We start from the raw sequence: 23020 nt of genomic DNA, 5'->3' as shown, positions 1-23020 counted from the left end.
TATTAATTTCAATGAAAATTTACAGAGACTTTGGCTTTCCATTCATTCATTGTTACACGTTTCTCCCTCCACCCCCATCCCACCCCCCAAGGACTCTTAGAGCTCTTCCTCTTTCTAAAAAGTGCTGCTCTTTGTGGAAAGCTCAAAGTTCTGCACTCAACCAGCACTCTGTTTTTGCTTCCCTCGGATGGATTCTGTCTTACTTCTTCCCAGAATCTTAGGTCCTTCTCTCCTCCGCTTCTTGTCAAAAGTGGGATTCTTTCAGTGTCAACCCGCTAGCACATAACCTTGTGGGATTTTGCAAGTGGTTTTATGAGTGTTGGCATCATAAACAATTCCTTTTTCAAACACTGATTACAAAGCACACAGAAAGTGCTCACTGTGGCTCGCGTTGTTTGCATCACCATCATAAACTAATTGTGTCTTTTCCACATGTGGAGACGAGACCCCGTGTGTCAGGGGCATTGATGACCTGTGACTATCCCTTCTGGCATATTGACTTACATTTAAGCAGGGCCAAGCTAATGATAGGGCTTCAGGTTGTCTTGTGGATAATGGGTTATTTATAAAGCAAGCCCAGTGGCTATAAAAATTTGGTGGCACACTCATTGCTTAGTACTCCCTTCTTGGCTTTTATGGATCCCAGTCTCTTGGTTTTCATTCTTATTTATACTGCTTTCCCATCAACCCTCTCCTCAGCCCCTCAATGCTCTCCTTCACTTCTAAGTCTTTGTTTTCCCTAAGCCCTACTAAGTGTGGTCCTCAACTCATTTGCTTCCCTATGCCTCTCATTTCTTCAGGGAACCTCATCTAGTTTCATATTTTAAGTATTGTTATTGGGCTCAGGACTCTCAAACTCAGATTTTCATGCCTCTACCCTGTTTTGTACCTGAAATCCCTACTCAGACAGCTTATATTTGCTTCCTTATTGTAGTCACTTGGGAGTAAATTTCAACTCTCAACACTTACTGTGTTGACTTGTAATTAACTTATAGCTGACTCTCCATTGGGTTTTCAAACTCATTCTCATAGGAGGAGATTGCCCGTCTTTCTTTCTTGGAGTTACTTGTGGACGTGAACTGCCAGAGGAGCACAACACTTGAGTTAGCAGCATAACTTCCTACTGACTGTATCACCTAAAAATTTATGTTTATAATGGGAATATTGATTTTTATCCCACAGATATGCTCCCTCCCTTGTTTTCTCTATGTCAGTAACAGATTCTCCATGACTCTATGTGATCTGATGTAATCACCCTCTACCAACTTGAGGCTTGACTTTTTCTTCAGTTCCTTCAGCTTAAAAAATGCCAAGCGAGTTCGGCCCTTTTGATTTTATGACTCCAGCTCTTTGCTACATTTCATTATAGTCCTTTACTTTGTCTTCTCATGCTACCCTTGAAATCTTCTGCTCAGCTCCCTAATTTCTTGATTTCTTCCCTTTGCTTTGGCTTCTTGGCATTCTATTGCAACATTCAGAGTTTCATCTGACATCCATCTTGGTCTTTCATTCCCCCTTTGTCTTTGTGATAGAAGGAGAATTGATGCCTCTGAACTGTGGTGTGGGAGAAGAGTATTGAATATACCATGGATAGTTAGGGAAACAGATTTATCCTAGAGAGGGTGAAATCAGGCTGCTCCTTGGAGGCAAAGATTGGAAGTTTTATCTTTTGTCTGACATACTTTGGGCATGTTGCAAGGAGAGACAAGTCTTTGGAGAGGGACATCATGCTTGGGAAGGTGGAGGGACAGCACAGAAGAGGAAGACCCTTGATGAGATGGATTTACTGAATGACAGGTAATGAGGGTAGGTGTGTCAGAGATGATAAGGTTGGCTCAGATATGACAACAACAAATCTGAAATATGTTGAAAATTCTCACCTTTATGTATTAATGGATAAGATTAAGTTATGAAATGAAGATTAGGCTCTATTTATTGTGTTAAGGACACAGGTCTAGGGTAGGATGCAACATTCTTAGATTGCAGTCCTGAAATGAAGTAAAGAGGTGTGACCTGGTCTAGTATATAAAATAAAAGGCAAGAGAGAACAGTAGAGAATGAGGAGGTGTGATCACCACAAAAAAAAAAAAATAAAAAGGAGTGGAGAATTCTTTCACTGAGTGCTTCCTAGAACAAGAGAGAAATAGATGCTTAGACAAATGACGATATCCAAGGAATGCCAGACTCACATCACTGAAAAGAGACAAGGATTTTCTTCCAGAACCAGCAGGGAGAACACTTAATCCTTATGCTTGAAAATCACTCCCTGCCCACAAACTAGAGATTCATATTTATGTGCATTTCAAAGCATATTCTCCCATGAAAAATTGGTGGGTTTGAAATATAATAACATGCAGAAATTATTGAACAAGATCACTGGAATTTTACACTAGCCAAATTTTACTGAAGATAATTTAAAAAGAGTTGCAACAGTACATCAACACAGAACTGCCAGAAATCCAACCTGTATACAGAAGAGGACAAGAAATGAGGGATGTTGCTGGTATCAGAAAACTCCTAGCTGAAATCAGAGAACACCAGAAAGATGCTTACATATATTTTTTTTAACTGAGCAAAGTATTGAACTGTGTGGATCAAAACAAATGATGGAAAACATGGTCAAGAATAGGAATTTCAGGAGACTCATGACGAACCTATACATAGACCAAGAGATGGTCATTCAGAGACAACAGGGTGCTACGTGGTTTGAAAGGTCAGTAACTCTACTTATTTAATATGTATGCTAAGCAAATAATCTGAGAAACTCAATCATAAAGAGATGAATTTGACATCAGGTCTGGAGTTGTTATTAGGTGCTGTTGAGTTGAGTACGAACAATAGCAACCCAATGAATAAACTGAACCCTATCCTGTGCCATCCTCACACTTCCTGACACATTAGAGCCCACTGCAGCAGTCGTCGTGTCAATCTATCTTGTCAAGGGTCTTCCCCTCTTTTACTGATCCTCTACCTTTCCAAACATCATGTTACTCTCCAACGAATAACCCCAAATACTCTGGCTGCACTCTCTCCAAGACATGTTTGTTTGTTTGTTTGTTTGCAGTCTGTGGGAAGTTAGTACTGTTCTCCAATACCACAGCTCAAAGGCATCAATTATTTTGTTATCCTTGTTCATTGTTTAGTTCTCAGATACATACCAAGTGATTGGAAAGACCATAACCTGAATCAGACACACTTTAGTCCTCAAACTGACATCATTATTTTTCAATAATTTAGAGAGGTCCCTAACTGCAGACTTTCCTAGTGCAATCTCTTAGTTTTCTGACTGCTGGTACCAAAGATATTAATTATGGATCCAAGTAAGGACTAAAGGAAGATTTATTAATAATCTGTAATATGCAGATTATATAATCTTGCTTGCTGAGCGTGAAGAGGACTTGAAATACTTAATGATGAAGATCAAAGACTATAGTCTTCAATATGGATTGCTTTTCAGCATAAGGAAAACAGAAATCTTCACAACTGAACCAGTAAGCAACATCATAATAAATGGAGGAAACAAATTTAAGTTGCCAAGTATATCATTGTACTTGGATCCACAATTAATATGCAAACAACAGCAAAAATGATATATTGCCCTGGGAAAGTAATCTACAAAAGACCACTCTAAAGTGTTCAAAAGCAGAGATGTCACTCTGAGGATTAAGGTGTACCTGTCCTAAGCCATGGTGTTTTCAATTAGCTCAAATTCCTCAAAAGCTGGGTAATGGATAAGAAAGACCAGAGAAAATGCCTTTGATTTGTGGTGTTAGAGAAGCATATTGACTAAACCATGGATTGTCAGAAAAACAGAAGACTCTGTCTTGGAAAAAGTAGAGCCAGAATGCTCCTTGGGAGGGAAAAACACACCACACGTTGTCTCATGTACTTTTTGTCATATATTCAGGCTGGACCGGTCCCTGGAGACAGAAACATGTTTGCAAAAGTAGAGGGCCAGCAAAAAAGAGGAAGAATCTCCAGAAGTTGGATTAACACAGCGGCTGGAACAATGGGCTCAAACATAGCAACGACTCTGAGAATGATGGAAGACCACAGAGCGTCTTGGTGGAACCTCTGTAAGTCAGACTCAACTCTGTGGTACCTAACAACAATCATTTGTGGGGTGGTGTGTGTGTGCGTGTGTGTGTAATTGTAATTTTATTTTGGTTTGGCATTGACTGTGTGGATCATAACAAACTGTGGCTGACTCTGAGAAGAATGGGAATCCCAGAACATTTAATCGTGCTAATGCAAAACCTATACTTGGACCAGGAAGCAGTCGTCAGAACAGAGCAGGGTAATACTGCATGATTCAAAATTAGGAAGGGTGTATGCCAGGGATGTGTCCTATCTCCATACCTTTTCAACCTGTATGCAGAGCAGATTATCCGGGAGGCTGGGCTCTATGAGGAGAAGTGTGGCATCAGGATTGGTGGAAGATCTATTAACAATCTGCGTTATGCAGATGACACAACCTTGCTTGCTGAAACTGAGGAGGACCTCATGTACTTGCTGCAGAGGGTCAAGGACTGCAGCCTTCAGTATGGATTGAAGCTCAATGTCAAGAACACAAAGATTCTCACCTCTGGGCCAATTGGTAGCATCAGGATGGATGGTGAAGAGATTGAAATTGTTCACAGCTTCAGTTTGCTTAGCTCCACAGTCAACACTTGGCACCAGTAGTCAGGAAATAAAAAAACATATTGTGATGGGAAAGTCTGCTGTTAGGGACCTCTCTAAAGTACTCAAGAGCAATGGTGTCTCTCTGGAGACTAAGGTGCGCCTGATACAGGCCATGGTCTTTGCAATGACTTGTTATGCATCAGAGAGTTGGTCAATGACTAGGGAGGACAGAAGGAGAATTGATGCCTTTGAGCTGTGGTGCTGGAGAAGAGTATTGAATGTACCCTGGACTGCCAAGAAAACAAACAGATTCTTCCTGGAGAGGGTTAAACCAAGCTACTCCTTGGAGGCAAGGATTCTGTGGCTTCATCTGACATTCTTTGGGCATGTTGCAAGGAGGGACAGGTTCTTGGAGAGGGACATCATGCTTGGGAGCATGGAGGGATGGCGCAAGAGGGGAAGCCCCTCTATGAGCTGGATTGATTCAGTGACTGGGGTAATCGGGATGGGTGTGTCAGAGGCAGTGCGATTGTCACAGGATAGAGCAGGGTTTAGGGCTGTTGTACATAGGGTCGCTATGAGTCGCAAATGACTCGATGACACATAACAACAACAACAACAACAACAAAGTTTATATACATTGTGTTTCACATGATCCTTCATTAACATTTTGTTTCATGTGATCATTCCCATTCATTATGTTTTATAAAATTAACCACCATTGAACTATGCCTACTATTCCCTTGTATTTTCAGATCTCCACTAGATCTTTCCCATTTCCTTTATCTTCTCTTCCTTCCACCCATCAAATAGTGTGGCCAAATTTCCTCCTTGCCCATTCTCACCCCTCTACACTCACCCTCCTCCCCTTTGGAGTCTCATACATGTTTTACTAGTTATCTTTCTATTTTTACAATATTGGTCTTATGTAGTATTTGTCCTTATGAGACTGAGGTAATTCACTCAGTATAATGCTCTCCAGTCTCTCCCAAGTTATGTAGTAATTTTCTTAATTGTTGCTGCTGAGTGCTGCATAGTATTCCATTGTATGAATGTGCCATGATTTCTAAATCTATTTGATTGTGATTGGACATTTGAGCTGTTTCCATGTTCTTATGAAGCTGAATAATATTATTATGAATTTGGTTTACAAATTTCTCTTTGTGTCTCAGTTCTAATTTTCTTGGGGTATATTCCAAGTAGTGGAATTCCTGGGTCATATGGAATGTCTATGTTCAGTTTTTTTGAGGAAGCACCAAACTGTCTTCCAGAGTGGTTGTACCATTTTACAATCCCACCAACAATGTAAAAGAGTTCCTATCTCACTACATTCTCTATGACATTTATTGCTTGCTGTCCTGTTAAAACTTTGCCATTGCTACTGGAGTGAGATGGTATCTCATTGAGGTTTTGATTTGCATCTCCCTGAATTGCCAATGATTTTGAGCATTTCTTCATGTGTCTTTTGGCCATCCAAATGTCTTCCTCTGTGTAAAGTCTTTCCATGTCTTTTGCCCATTTGTAATCAGATTATCAGTCTTTTTCTTGTGGAGACCTTGTAGGATTCTGCAAAATTTTGTTATCAGACCCTTGTCAGAGACAGTATTGCCAAATGTTTGGGGTTTATCCCCACCTGCAGTCAATAGGTTTTCTTTATACTCTGTTGGGAAAAGTTTTTCATGCACACAGGGATTTAATCCTTACAAGGTCCCATTCATCAATTTTATCCTCTCCTGGTTGTGTATTTCTAGCTGTATTTGTCATCCTCTTTATATCATGGGCTAGGCCTTCTAAGCTTGGCCCCACTTTTTGTCTTATAAACTTTGTGGTTTTGTGTTTTATCCCTAGGTCTCACATCCAATTTCAGTTGATTTTTAGGTATGGCAAGAGGTATGAATCCTGCTTCAGCTTTCGGCTGGTAGCAGTTCAATGTTGCCAGTACCTTTGTTAAAGAGGTTATTGTTTCCCCATTTTATAGGTTTTGTTTCCTTGTTGATTATTAGTTAACCATATAGATAGATGGGTTCTTTTCTGGGTTCTTAATTCTGTTCCATTGGTCTGTGTGCCTGTCATTGTACCAATACTGTGCTGTTTTGGTTATTAAAGCTGTATGGTATATTTTGAGATCAGGGAGTGTTATGCCTCCCAATTAATTCTTGTTTTTCAGAAGTGCTTGTGTTATTCAAGGTCTCTTTTCTCTCCAAATAAACTTGCCAATTGCCTTTTCTTTCTCTTTGCAAATAAGTTTGGTATCTACAACAACAATCTTTATGGAAACAGATCACTGGCTTTATTCTCTCACTAAAAACCTGGTGAGTTTGAATTGTTGGCTTCTAGCAACTAAGTACTTAACCATTGTGCCTGGGCTTTTTAAAAGTAGACATAATTCCCATTTTACAGATGAGGAAATTAAGACTCTGAGATACGAAACAGTGAAATAGAATCAACAGTTCTTCAGTTGTAGAGGTAAAGTTATAGCTAGCGTCACATACATTTATTGTGATACAAATGCATAATACCCTTGTTGTTAAGTGCTGTCAAAGCATTTGCGTCTAATAGTGACCCTATGTACAATAGCCCTGAAACCTGCTCTATCCTGTGCCAACTTTACTACTGTCTTTGACACCCCTACTCTCATTACCCCAGTCACTGTATCAATCCATGTCGTTGATGGTATCCCTCTTTCAGTCCCTCCACCCTCCCAAGTGATGTCCCTCTCCAAGGACCTCCTTGCACCATGCCCAAAGGATGTCAGACTAAGCCTCAGAATCCAAGGAGCAGCTTGGCTTCACCCTCTCCAGAACATTTAGTGTTGTGGAAGTAAATGAGGAAGCAAGTTACTGAAAAACTTGAAGACAATATTTAGTTAGAGATCAACTAGAGATGATATTATTTTCCACCTGAGCCTCCCATAGCAGGAAATATTAATTGAAGATTAAAGATTGCCATGGTCCAGGACTTTCTAATGGCAGGTGATTCAAAACAGAAGAAAATTTGAATTTTAATGAAAGCAGAGAAGTTATCAAAAGGAAAAACCAGTGGAATCTTTTTATTAGATTGCTGCAGCACTTAGGCCTGAGAGACTTGTTAGAATCAGAACTGAATTGGACCTGAACTTGAATTTTTGAGATAGTTTATACCTTTAGCTCGGCAGTGCCAGAGCATAGGGCTCTGAGAGATGCTCAAAGTCTACATTTCATGCTATGTAAATAACTTCCTCTTTAGCAAATGCCCTTTGCTATGTGCTCAAGGTGGGGGAAAGGGAGACTTCTTGTAGGGAGATTGTGGGACACATGACAAGTGACTTCACTAGGTAAGCCCCAGTGCTCCAAGTGTGGACCCAACCCTTCCACACCCATTTTTCCTAATTGCACCTTTGATAAGATTACCAATTCTCTCTCTCTCCTTTCATCAGTCTTTCCTGGTTGTGCTTGTGTTTTGGGAGAGCAAGATTTAATCCACGATATATTGCATTCTTGTTGATAATGAGCTATAAGGAATGGGATCCTACTGTAATTTATTTCAATAGGTTTCAAATTACTGTCTAGCAATACTATGAATAATCTTGTGAATAAAAGAAATAAAAAAGGAATTTATAGGATCCTTATATTCCCTAAGGAAATAATTCAAGTACCAAAAGAAGAAACTAAATTTAGATAATAGAAAACCAAGGTGTTTATGAAGAGTTGTTGTTTTACAAGACTTGAAATAACCATTTGGAATGTAATAAAAAGTGGGAAGGGTGCCAGGTTACAGAGATCTCAAATAATAAACCAATATAGCCATTTACAGATAAGATAATCAAGGTCAAGACAAACTAGCTAATTCAATTTGTGAAGGACATAAAAGACAAAAAGAAAATATCCTCTGTACACACACTGCCATCAAGGGGAAGCTCTAACTCTTGATTAGATGTAAAGATGCCAGAATAGATAGCACCAAAGGCATAGTTTAATGGAAAGTTGAGTTAATGGTAGAATTGGAGGCCAGGTTCTCCAGATAGCACACCCTGAAGAAAAGCTATAATTATAAGTCACTTTCTTTTTGGTTTTTTTTTTTTTTGTGTATGTGAGTTGAGTGTAAGTTACCAATGCATATATATATATATTGGTTTTTCAATAATTCACACGCATTTTTGTTTACAACATTAATTATAATACACACATACAAGTAACTTTGAGATGAGTGTTCCAGGAACCAATATCCTTGGGGAAGTGAAGGAAGCAAGACGGGGCAGAGGACACATTGATCTTTCTGACCTAGTTATGACAGAGGCCTCAGCTGATCCTGGTGAGAGTCTGTGTTTACAAAGTCATTTCCCATTTCCTTTCTGCTAGGTCCTCGACCACCCTGAGCTCTTTGTCGCTCCACGGCCTTTGCATTTGTCATTTTCTTTCACTTACACTTTAAACTTTTCTCTCTTTTTATTTTTTGGTTCTTAGCTTGAACTTTTCCTGTTCAGATAATATATTTATTCTCCTTGTCATTATTAGCTACCATTACATTTTCGTTCCCTCCCGCCCCCAGTGATAGTCACCCCATGCACAATGGAACAAAATATCAACCCCATTGTGAGGTGCCATTCCGGTTTACTTTTTCTCCTCTACATTTTTATTGCCCTCTTGCCCTCTTCATGAATGATATCCTTAATTTCATTCCACAACTCATCTGGTATCTGATCATTGGTGTTCAAGGCTTCAAACCTATTCTTAAGATGATTTTTAAATCCAGATGGTATAGACTCAAGATCATGTTTTGATTCTCATGTACTTGTTTTCATTTTCTTTTTTTTTTTTAAATGTTTTTCTTTTTTTCCGTTTTCTTCACTTTCAATTTGAACTTGCACATAAGCTATTGATGGTTTGGTCTGTCTTCAGCACCTGGTCTGGTTTTGACTGCTGATAATGACCTCCAACGATTTCTTCCACAGATGTAGTCAATCTGATTCCTATGCAGTCCATCTGGTGAGAACCATGCATGTATAAAGTTGCTGTTTATGGTTTGTTTGTTTTGGTTTTTTTTGTTAACAAAGGTATTTGAGATGGCACCTAACAACAATACAACAACAATGTGAGTTGCCTCACATTGAGGCAAGGGTGTGAAGTCTTGGTCCCTCTATATTAACCAGTCTATAGGTGGGAGTTGCCTCTAGGGAAAAGCCACATACTAGAGCAAGGCAACTCCGTTCTGCAGTCCTGGGAGAGGGACTTGGCTATGAGTCACCAACAGCTGTCTCTTTGACTGCTTGAGGAATGAGTGCTCTGTCATTCAAGTCAGGGGAGCTTGACAGGGAAGAACATGGTAGAATGTTGCTTAAGATAAGATGCTTTCTAAATGTGCTGCTCTGTTGGCCTTCGTCTTTTGCCTGGGTCACCATAATAGACTTCCTCTAGGTCTCCCAGCTTCCACACTTGGCACTCTTCAGACAAGAGGTGAAGCAATCTGAAGACATAAATCCAGCCCTGTCACATCCCTGCTCAAAGCCCTTCGATGATTTCCATTTCACATAATACAATATCCCAGTTATTTGACATGGCCTTTAAATAAGTTGAGCATGTAATTTATTGTGTAAATCAGAACTCTCTTGTGAGTAAAAGAAGGTCATATCAATGATTACACAGGGGCAAAGGTTTAAACCAGGACTGCTCTTGAAAAACTGAGACATGTGTTTATCCTCCCTGTGAGGCATAAGGTAAGAGGACCAAGGCTCATCCTTGTTCTGCCTTCTGTTACGGACTAAACTTTGTCCATTCTAAAATCCATGTATGTAATGAAGTCATGTGGAAGTTATGTAATCATCTCCAATGATCTGATAAGCCAAGTAAGAGGATTAATGGTGGAACAAAACACCCTAAATTCCTTCCACCATAGGCCTGATGTGATGTACAGGACACTTCCCTGGGGTGTGGCCTGCTATGCTTTCTACACCACAATAGATGAAAGGAGAGAAAAGTCAGTGGAGAAGGGGCAACTTGGACTACCATCAAGACGGAAGAGGCTGGAATGGAGCTGGTAAAGATATCCAGGTTGGTTAAAGATGACTGGTATAGCAACACTAGACAGTTAAGACATCCTCTTCACAAAATCATTTCCCATCTCCCTTCTATTAGGTCCTAGACCATGCTGAGCTCTTTTTCACACCAAAGCCTTTGCATTTGTTATTTTCTTTCACTTACTCTTTAAGCCTGCCCCCTTTTTTATTCTTCACATTTTAGCTAAAACTTCTCCTGCTCAGAGAATTTTTTGCTTCTCCTTCTTCTTGTTGTTGTTAGATACCATTATGATTTTTGTCCCCTGGCCCCAGTCATGTTTGGTTCATGCACAAGGGAACAAAATATTGCCTGATCTGTGTCATGTCTGTAAAAAACTGTGGTTCAAAACATCGTGATTCATAGGATGTTCACAGGATGATTTTACAGCGTAAACCGCCAGCCCTTCTTTCCTAGTCTGTCTTAGTCTGGAACCTGCACTGAAGCCTGTTTAGGAACACCGTGACAGTAAGGTTCTACTGGCAGGTAGGTGGTGAGCACACATGAGCTGTATTGGCCTGGGGCTCGAATTCATGGCTCCTGCATGAAAAAGTCTGCTACTGAACCACCAATGTCCACATCCTTCTTTATAACCCACCGTTGCCATTGACTTGATCTCAACTCCTAAGAACCCGATAGGAAAGAGTAGAACAATCCCATTTGGTTTCCAAGGCTGCAATCTTTATGGAAGCCGACTGCTACATCTTTCTTTCTCCTGCAGAGTGACGATGGGTTTGATCCTATGACCTTTAGAGATGAGCACTTTAATTGCTGCGTCACCAGACTCCTTGTTCTTTATGTTTGTTATAGTTGTTATATGCCGTTGAGTCGCTTGCAACTCATAGCAACCCTATGTACAATAGCTCTGAACCCTGTTATATCTTGAGGAAACCTCATTGTCTCTGAAACACCTACCCTCATTACCCTAGTTACTGAGTCAATCCACCTCATTGAGGGTCTTCCTCTCTTGTACTATTCCGCCACCTCTCAAGCATGATGTCCCTCTTGAAGGACTGGTCCCTCCTTGCAATTGGTCCAAAGTATGTCAGACAGAGCTTCAGAATCCTTGCCTCCAAGGAGCAGCCTGGTTTCATCCTCTCTAGAATGAGCTCATTTGTTCTCCTAGCAGTCCATGAGTATATTCAATACTCTTCTCCAGCATCACAGCTCAAAGACATTAATTCTTCTGTCATCTTTAGTTATTTTCCAGCTTTCTGAAGCATAGCCCATAATTGCGAAGACTATGGCCTGGGTCAGGTGGACCTTAGTCTCCAGATAGCCATGGTTGCTAAGTTTATCCACAATCCTAACATATGATCTGAAATTACAAACACTAGGTATTAAGCTGAATAAGGACACAAAACTGTTCCATCATGCCTTCCAAGGTGTCATCAAATGATTAACCCAATAGTTGTTGCTAGATGCTGTCGAGTTGACTACAACACTGTGAACAACAGATCAGCAGAACCTTACCCTATTCTGTGCCATTTTTACAATCTCTCTCTCTTTTTCTTTTACTGACCTTTGACCTTTCCCAGCATGGTGTCTTTTTCCAAGCATGGAGCCCTCTTGGCAACATGTCCAAAGTTTGTGAGACAAAGTTTCACCATCCTCGCCTCAAAGGGTATAGTTGCATATCCTCCACTGCTGTTGAGTTGTTTACAACATGCAGCAATCTTACATTGGGTTTCTGAGGATGAAATGTTTACGAGAGAGGGGCCATCTTTCAACTGTGGAGCAGTTGATAGATTCAAACTTTCAACCTTTAAAATAGCTGCCTGGTGTAACACATTATGCCACCAGGACTCCTCACATGCATGCTAACTACATAAACAGAAAGACCTAAGTAAACAGAGAGCTTGGGAATTTGTTCTGAAACAAAAACTGTGTGCGTGTGCCATTTCAATGAGGTGGCCGAAGACCAGCAAAGGGCGAACACATAGCTTACTCTGGGAATTGAAGCTCACTGATTACCCTGGAAATGTGAACGTAGAAGAATGCAAACCATTAAGCAATCAATTTGCAAACACCTAGAGAATCAAGCTGCTGGATAACAGCCAGTCATTTAGGATAGATATCCTTGTAAGATAGAGGGACCTCTGAATGAATGAAAACCAATCTCTTTGTGGACTTTCACTAAAATAAAAAGAAAGAAAAGATACAGGGGCTTTCATCAAAAGCATTTATTAAGTGTCTTGTCTGTATCAGGCCAGGAGAAGCCCTTTGTAGGGGACTGGGGCTTACACTGGCCTGAGAAGCATCAGATTTAATATGTGTCTTGACTTCAGCTAACATCTGATTTTGCTTCTGGGATAATTTCCTTTCACAGTCCAAGCAGATGTGAGGTCCTTATAGTAGAAGGTGATAGCAGGTGTTTCAGAAACATACATACACACACACACACACACACACACACACACACACACAACACCACCAAAACCAAAACCAAACCAAACAAACAAAAAAACCAAAACAAAACAACTCTCAGAATAATTGTGTAAGCCTTTAAGAATTGAGAAAAACAAGATGTAATGTTTAAATAGTAGCCTTTTGCTTAGGTCAAAGGAGCCTAATTTTTCAGCTCTGTGTCTTAATGCATGACTCTGTCCCAAAAAAGACCCTTGCCTGCCAACTGCCAAGTGACACGCTGTAGGTACCACTGACTGTTGAGTATTTTTCTTCATGAAAGGCCACAGATGGACCGCTGCACAGTACAAACTTTCATACTCATTTACAAGCAAGCTTTAGGGTCTGAACTATAAGCTAAAAGTCATGCACTTTAAGGGCCAAAAAGGTCACATGAGAATTCCCAGATATCAGAGCCAGGTATTATAATCTTGACTTTCAGACACAGACAGCATTTCAGACCAATCTGGCAAAACTCATCACAGCATCAAGCCATACAGACATCACAGATGTGTGGAATGAATTTAAAGAAGCCAAAAAAATTCCATAAGAGTAAACATTTAAAACAAAAAAAATCTTAAAGGTGAAGTGTTGAAAGCTGAGATCCTCCACCCCAGTTCAGTGTATGAGCTCCAGCTGCAGAGACAGGGCTGACCAACAGGAGGCGTTTCACGGCCAACAGATGACAAATCAGCATTAGGGGCAGGGAGTCATACCTTAGCAAGAACACCCTACTTCATAACCACTGAAGAACAAGCAGGACTCCAACCCAGAGAAACCTTGACCTTAGGAATGCTGACCATTTACCTCACGTCAGTCAGAATGGGCACAGGAGAAAACTTTTTTTTGTTCTGTGAGTTATTGTTGCACTGAGGTGAGCCGAAAGCCTGCCATGAATAGTAGATTAAGTTACTGTTATTGCTGAGTTGGAAGCAACTCATAGCTGACCTTCCAGCAGGTTTTCAGAGGTAGTAAATCACATGGAAGAAGACTGTCCACTTTTGTTTTAGGGAGAAGCTGGTGGATTTGAACCATGTGCCTTTGGATTGGCACTGCAGCTCCTTACCACGAGCCTGCCAGACGTTGATTAATATCCTACAAGATAAGAAAGCCAGAATCTTGGGGATTCTTTTCTGCATGATAGAAACATTAGTCTCAGAGAAGGTATGAAAATTAACAGGTAATTGTAGAATCTGAAACCTTAATTAACAGTAAATAGAGCTGGACAATGCATAGGGAGGATAGAATAGGGAGGAATTGACGCCTTTGAGCTACGGTGTTGGAGAAGAGCACTGAGCATCCCATGAATAGCCAAGAGAACAAACAGATATATCTTGAGGAGGATGCAGCCAGAGTACTCTTTGGATGAAGGAATGGTGAGGCTTCTCCTCATATACTTTGGACATGTTGCTAGGAGAGGCTAGTTCTTGAAGAAAGACGTGATGCTGGGAAGGGTGGAGAGTTGGCAAAAGAGAGGTAGACCCTCAACTTGGTGGATTGACGCAGTGACTGCTGTAATGGGTTCTTGTGTGTCAGGAAGTGTGAGGATGACTCAGGATAGAACAGGGTTCACATCTTTTGTTCATAGGTTTGCTATGATTCATACTCGATTTGACAGCACCTAACAACAACAAGAAGAAGATAAGAAGCAGCAAAGTCAAACAAAGACACTCCTTTTCTCCACCTTGGATAATGAACTTGTCCTTGGGTGAGACTATATCCAATGCTCTAGCCAATAGTCTACCAAATAATGACAGGAAGATTCTTCTCCTCCATGATCTATAAAGAGCATACATAATCTCAATTGACCATAACTTCTGCTGGGCCTGTTGTCCTCTCTGGGTGTTGGTGGTCTGACACATTCTTCACTCCACTTACTCAACTGTTTGCTCCTTCTTGGTCTCCTTTGTTGGCTTGCTCTTAACTGTTCAACCCATAACTATTGTCAGGCACCACTTCTGTATCTTGCGCTCTGAGCTCATTGTCCTTAGCTGAACTTATACAACCCACATTTTATATATCATCTTCATGTCAATAATCCACACATCTAGCCTTCCAGTCCTGACTCCATCCCAAAACTCCAGGCCCACATAGTCATCCACACTTCTCTCAGTCCTAATGAGTGTCTCAGACTTGAGTTCTCTGAGCCTCCAACTCTGTTCCTCTGCTAGTCTTTTTCATGTCAGTTTGTCCAATTACCCAACAAAGATCTAGAAACTACCCTTAATTCCTCTCTCTCCTTGAACCTTTAAGATAGCCTAAATTCCAGTGGTTCTTTGTCTAACACATACATCTCTTAGTTTCCATTACGATAATCCTGGCTTTCTTTGGATCATTCCAGAAACTTGCCAATAGTCTTTCTTCAATTGTTGCTCTGTAATAAACATTTTTCACCCATCAATTTACAATTACAAGTTACAGCCAAAGGGACTCATCTAAACACAAATTGAATGATGTAACTATCCTGTTTAAGAAATTCTGATCGCTGGCTGATTGCAAGGCTAATCCAGATTGTTCCAGCTTAAAGCCCCACTTGCTCTGTCACCTCATTTTCTGTTTTCCAGTGTGCCCCAGCCACATGCTCTTCTTCTTCTGCCAACACACCATATTGCAGCCTCAGAGCCTTTGCACTTGCAATTCTCTCTTCCTAGAGTTTGCTTCTCTAGTCTTTTTCTGGCTTACTCTACCCTGACATTTAGATTTCTGTTCAATATTGTTTTTCCCATGAGCCTTCCTTGGCCACCAAAATAAAGTTACTCTCTGCCATATATCTTTTAAATTGGTCTATATGTTACTTGAACTCTGGGGGCATGGTCTGTAGAATATTGCACTATAATCTACAGGTAGAATTTCTCTGGTGGTTCAAATTCACCAGCAACTCCTTGGGGAAAAAAATTGGTCCATCTCCTCCAGTGTGATAAACCCACTGAAGAGGGTCAGCTATAAGAATTTCTAATTCTTATATATAGAATTTCTAATTCTACAGAAATTTTTTTTAAGAAAACTATTTGTGATATTTATTGAATTTATGCCGAACATATTTAGCAGTTCACAGAGGAGCATTCCATCCAGAGGGCTGTGTTGCAGTGACTTGCTTAGAAGGGGCTCTTCTAAGCCATTGTATTCAGTACTTTACCCTCATGGCTGGATCTTCTCTTTAGGTACCATTGAGGTGTCTTTAACTCATCGCCACTCTACGAACAACAGATCTGCACTTTGACCATTCTCACCGTCTTTAACATGCTCAAGCCCATTGTTACTGTGTCAATCCATCTTGTTGGAGATTTTCATCTCTTTCTCTGACCCTTCACCTTTCCCGGCATGATATGACTGCATGTTGTTGTGGTTATGCACCTTCGGGTTGCTGGTGACTCCTAGTGACCCGACGCAAAATAGTTCTGAACCCTGTCCAATATGACTGGATAGGACCAAGCAAATGTGAGATTTTGTGATCCACCAAAGAAATTGGATAGCTTGCTAGTATTCAAATAAAAGAAATGGTGCCTTTTTAGGTTTTGTTGTTGGGTGAGAAATTTGTTTTTTCATTTGAATGTATTACTTGAGAGACTTCTCCCTTTAATGCATGTGTATCAGTAGTTTATTATTGTATAATTTAAAGCGTCAGTGACTTGGACAACAAATATCTGTTATTGCTCACAAGAATGCAGAAAAGCTGGGTGGTTCCACTGATCTATTCCAGATTTGGCTAATCTTTGTGTGGTTCACTTGTGCCTCTGTGGTGGCCAATGGGCTGGGCAGGGACCGTCCATTCTAGCAGGACCTCACACATGTGTTCAGCCGTATGGCTGTCAGTTTGGAGTGGCAGGGGACTGGCTATGTGTCTCCATTCTCCCAGCAGCCCATGCTTGAGCACATGGTAATCCTGGGAGTTCAAGAAACAAGAAGCAGAAGTCCTCTAGTCTCTCAAGGATGAGGTGAAGAACTAGAACACCACCACATCCGCCATATCCCACTGGTCAGTGCAGACAGCAAGGCCAGCCTAGATCTAAGACTTTGGAAAATAGACACCATTTCCTGATGGGAGAGTATGGGAAGATGTGGACTTGGGGGACACACTTGCAGTTAGTGGATCACATTAAAGATAACATAAAAAGCAGTCATTGTTCTTGCTCACCTTTTTCTCTCCACGTGAGGGCAGAGTGTGTGTGAAGGCAGGAAGTGCCACAGGAGAGGCTGTTTTGTCCTCTGTTGCTGCAGGCCGGCTTGGGGAGTGGTGGAAACCAATCCCTGGGTGTACTGCTGCTACACATCTGTACAGAGATTCAGCTTAAGCCAATGGGAGCAACGAGACTCTCTGACCCTTCTGATTCTGCTGCTTGCCACCCGAGTCAGCTGACGTATGGGGCAGACTCGTAACACAGGTGCCAAAGCCTCTTATGAAGCCACAGTCCGAAAGTAGTACATATCAGGGCTCTTTTAGTAATTCTCTTAAGTTACAGGCATCTGGAGAAAAACAATGTTGAATCAAAGTTCTTTTTTTGAATAGAATCCAAGAGACTCAGAAAGAAAAGCCACTACAAAGGCTTCTTAGGGGAACTCCTTAAAAAGTGAAGCAGACATGATGCTAGGCTTTGGACTTGTCCTGTGTATACAGTAAGCCATGGACCTTCTGAAAAACATAAGGGTAAAACAGAAAAACAAGATTTGGGGGGTTTTTCTCCCCAGACAGGTAACTTCTTATCTCCCTCAAAAAATCGATAAACTTCCCTTGGTAATAAACAGTTTTTCACACAATACAGAAAACCTCAAAGAGATGGACAAACATGATGGTCATGAACATGGCCCAGGACTGGAAACACCTTGCTGTGCACAAGGTCAGGAAGAGTTAAAGCCAATTTGACAGCAGCTGACAATAAGGAGTTTTCCCTGAAGCTTGCTATGTGCTTGTTGGGTGCCATCAAGTCAGAAAATACCCTAGTTAATCCTCAAGGCAGAGGCACTTTTCAGAGGCAGTAAATAACATGGGAGGAGATTGCCCATCTTTCTCCCCAGAATAGCTGATGCATTCAAACCACATACCTTTGGGCTTGCAGCACAGCATCTTACTACTAGGCCACCAGAGCTCCTTGAAACTTGCCATAGAAATTCAGAACTCAGAAGCTCACTTCAGGGCTATTCACCTGGCCCAAGTCCCACACCTAATGGAAAAGAACTTGCTCACCCAGCTCCCTGTCTAATTCTTCTCACACCAGTGCAGGTTTTAAAGTGTTCTTTCTCCACATTTAGATGCAGGCAACTGCGTTTGACTGGAACGTATTGATTCTAGGCAGGTGAGAGTGGAGGCAGTGATTTCAGCTCGACAAATATTTAGCTCAGATAAATGTCCCAGTGAATCACTGGAACCACACATTTCCGTTGTCCAAATATTTCACTCAGCAGCCATTCGCCAGCTTAAAATATTTAAATTCAGTCTACATTTCATCCACTAGGGAAAAAAAGTGTTTTTAGGCCCTAGCTACCTGATCTCTCCACTGGGAACATTGTTCCTTTCTGTACCTTAAGAAAACAGGATCTGCAACTTAGATTTCGACTGACTTGGACAGTTTGCCAGTCCCAATAGCCCTTTCATGATCCAGAGGAAGAAAAAAAAATCAAACTATGCTGACCCACTGCATTTGAAATGTTCTTGCTTCCCACAGACACGTTCCTGAAGGCGTGAGTCATGGCTGAAAAACTCCATCAGGGTCAGGGCTGGCTCCCCTCAGGCTGTTTGGGACATGTGAGTGCTGTAGCAGGGACTCTCTTCTAAAATCCCTTGGGCTGTGATTCATGGCGTCCCACCCCATAGAGCGGGACCTGCCCAACTTCACCACAGAAGGAAACAGATGGCAAGCTGGCAGGGCTGGGGAGGAAACAAAAGACGTGTCTGAGATGATTAGAAACACAAAACAATAATCATAGCAAAGCTTACTTGGCGCATGACGGAGTGCACGAAAGTGTGATAAAGGTGAGATTTAACGTATCTGTGGGACAAGGCTCAGGTGGAGTAAAGTCGGCCCACTACATTTGCTTGGTCTAAAAAAGGCTTTAATACAGCAAAGGAGGCAGCCTTCATGATGGGGTGAAGGGAACATGTTACATACGCCTTCCAATCTTCCACAGAAGCCCAGTTCTCTGTAGCAATGAAAGTCCAAATTCTTGAATGTGCCCAGGGTACTGACCTCTGATCACTAGGAGCAGAACGGAGCTGCAGGACTGGTCCTGAATGATCAGATATCTTGCAACATCTATATAAAGGGACTAGAATATTTGAGCCTCTGGTTTCAACTAAAAGATTATCAAGCTGTAAAAGCAGATGAGTGAGAATGTTGAGTTGGCTTGAACTCATAACAAAACCATGAATAACAACAACACGTTGTCTGGATCCATGCCACCTTCACAATCACGGATTCATTATTAAGGTATCTTTTGAGGGTCTTCTGACCTAAGGGGCTCACCTTCCAGCTCTATGTGATCCATAAGGTTCTCATTGGTTAATTTCTTAATGTAGGTCAGTAGGTATTTCTTGCTTACTCTACCTTAGCCTGAAGCTTCACTGAAACCTGTCCACCATGGGTCACCCTGCTGGTATTTGAAATATCAGCCACATAGCTTTCAGCATCATAGCACCATGCAAGCCACCACGACTTATCAAGTAAGAAAATGTCCCATTAGAATTAGCCAACATGTTTGGAGGAATAATCATTAGCCTCCTAAAATATGCAGCTGATACAAGTTTGCGTGGTAAAATAAAAAATGACTTGAAGCCCTTTTTTGCTAAGAACAGAATTATAGACTTCAGTATGGATTACACCATAACATGTTGTTGTTGTTATGTGCCATCAAGTTGCTTGTGACTCATAGTGACCCTATGTACAACAGCCCTACACCCTTCTCTGTCCTGTGCCAATCTAACTGTCTCAGATACACCCACCCCAATTACCCCAATAACAGAATCAATCTACCTCATAGAGGGTCTTACCCTCCTGCACCATCCCTCCACCCTCCCAAGCATGATGTTCTTCTCCAAGGACCAGTGCCTCATAAGGAAAACAAAAATCCTCACAAATGTGCAAGTAAACAACATCAGGATAAATGGGCGGGGGGGAGATCTGAAGATAATAAGGGTTTCACTTTACTTTGTTCTGTCTCTGATACTCATGGATGCAACAATCATGAAATCAAAAGACATGTTACATTGGGCAAATCTGCTACAGAAGATATATTTAATGTGCTAAAGAGCAAAGATATCACTGTAAAGACTAAGGTGAGCTTGCCCCAAACCATCATGTTTTCAACTCCTTTGTATACATATGAAAGCTAGACAATAGAAACAGGAGTTCAAAGAAGTGATGCCTTTGAGTTACAATGTTAGTGAAGAATATTGACTATACCACAGACTGACAGAAGAAAGGGCAAATCTATCTTGGAAGAAGTCCAACTAGAATGCTTCTAAGTACAAGTAGGGAAGCTGCCTCAGGTACTTTGGACCTGTTATCAAGAAGGAGCAATACCTGGAGAAAGGCATCATGCTTGGGAAAGTGGAGGTTCAGGAAAAAAGAAGATCCTCAACAAGATGGATTTGGACCCAACAGGTGGAGTAATAGGTTCAACTGAGGCAACCACTGTGAGCGAGGTACAGGATTTTATTCTGTTGTGCAAAGAGTCATGATGAATCAGAACCAACTTGATGACACATAATAACCACATATTAGAGGCTTTATGTCTATCAACCCTCACAGGAGTTTAATGTCTATTTCTCCCCCCTTTCTTCTTTTTTTTTTTTTAATTTGCATTTTATACTGTTTTACTTACCAAATTTGTATACACTGTTTTTTGGGGTTTTTTTTTTGGTTTTTTTTTTACAAGGTAAGGCAACATTGTTTTTCATACAGGATCTTTCCATTTCCTTTACCCACCCTGCCGTCCACCCATCACATTGTGCAACCCTATGATTATCCCATGCCCCGCCCATCTTCATCCCTCTGCTCCTACCTTTCCTCCCTTGGCTCCTCATCCGTGTTTTACTAGTTATCTGTTTCTACAATAATGTTCTTATACAGTATTTGTCCTTATGGGACTGAGTTAGTTTACTTAGCATAATACTCTCCAGTCCCTCCCAAGTTAGGTAGTGATTTTCAAGTTCATTGTTCTTGCATGCTGCATAGTATTCCATTGTGTGTATGTACCATAATTTCTGAACCATTGTTTATAGTTGGACATTTTCCTCCACCCTTTCTTGAAAGTTTGTTCCAAAGAGTCTCCAAAGACTATCTTTCATGTGCTCACTAGTAGCTCAGCTCTGTAACCTCCAATGTTCTGAGCTGAGCCATTACTCTCTTGTTAACATTAAGTACCCACGTCACTTCTGTCCCTACAGCTGCAGCTCCTTCTCAATCTACACTGGCCTTGACAACTTGCAGGCTATGGGGAAAAAGAGGACAGTACTCATGCCTGTGCATTATATTCCGTTTGGAGAGACCCACAATCAGATTGCGTAGGCCTTGGGATATCATAAGGCACACAGTTCCAATTCAACACCTGCTCTGTGGGAGAAAGATAGGCAATCTCCTCCTGTGTGATTTATTGCCTCTGAAAACCCACAGTGGGTTGGTTCCAGTTTAATGGTACATAACAACCACAGGAAGAGACAGCTCCTTCATTTAGTTGTTGTCTTTTCTCTCCCTTGTGTACATATATAGGAAAATCGAGTTGGGAGCTATCAAATATCCATGACCTGAGCTTGAGTCAGATCTCAGGATCTGTTGCTGAGCCTAGTTTACATGCTCTGGTCTCTTTCCTCACTGCTGAGTTTTGTCTCAGTCACCCTGTCTTCTCATGCTGCAAACTGCATGACTCTTTCCCTTCCTATCTTTCCCACTCTATCAGAGGTGTCCGTGGGTTTGAGTCCTGACTGTATCAGAAATCACAATTTCCCCTGACGTTTCCCTCCACTCCTATGTATGTTCCTTCCTACATCAGATAAACTCATACTGACTGTGTAGGACAAAACAGAACTGCCCACAGGGTTTCAAACACTGTAAACTCCACAGAGTTTTCAAGGCAGTACGTTTTTATTTTTACGTACCCTGCCTCATCTTTCTTTCATGGAGCAGCTGGGAGGCTCAAATAGCCAACCTTTTGGTTAAGGGCCAAGCTCTTTAGCTACCACCGTGGCTCTTATAGAAATTGTAGGAAGTAAACAATTGGCAGTGGAGGAGGGTTTGCCTCGCTTCATTTGCCAGCCACATTGAAACCTCATTCTATTCCAACTGAGATTTTAGTTGTTGGTGAGGGCCATCGAGTGTATTCCAACCTGCAGCAATGCCATGTGACAAAGCAGAGCTGTTCCAAAAAGGTTTCTTGGTTGCAATCCATATGGAAGATGACTATCTGGTCTTTCTCCCCCAGAGATGTCGGGTGGTTTCAAAATGCCAGCCTGTCAATTAGCAGTTGGGCATCGCACCATTGAGTTACAATTTTTTTGTTTAAGTCAATTTCCTTCCATTACACAGAAAGAGTTGTTTTACATTTTCTTGTTCTTTTCAATGTCTGTTGAGACCTCTGAAACCACCTTAGTATCATTTGCAGCTCTTCTCAAAGCACCCGTGTGTGCCAGTGTAGGTGCTCAAGTGAAACGTGACAGGGGAGGCAAGCCTGACTTGGGTGGCTCACGGATGAAATGACGGTCAGGAGCATATTATCTCTGCTTTTAGCTTCACAGTTAAGGCATCATCACAACCAAGAAAATAATCAGCCAACCACTGAATTGCTTAATTAGAACCTACTTTGTTTCCATGGTCTTATTAGACCTGGTGTTTGTCTCAATACTCTTTGTATGCCAGCTGGAGGTACAAAAAATCATATGCAAACAACAATTAGCGATTCCCTAAATTCTCAGCAGTTCAATAGACACTTTAATTGGTTGAATTATTTCTCAAAAAATATAATGATATATAATA

This window comes from Elephantulus edwardii, unplaced genomic scaffold, assembly GCF_000299155.1.
Source record: "Elephantulus edwardii isolate Elephantulus edwardi_28Jun2011 unplaced genomic scaffold, EleEdw1.0 scaffold00075, whole genome shotgun sequence".
NCBI lineage: Eukaryota > Metazoa > Chordata > Mammalia > Macroscelidea > Macroscelididae > Elephantulus > Elephantulus edwardii.
The sequence above is the reverse complement of the archived record's forward strand: the minus strand, read 5'-3'. Positions refer to the sequence as shown.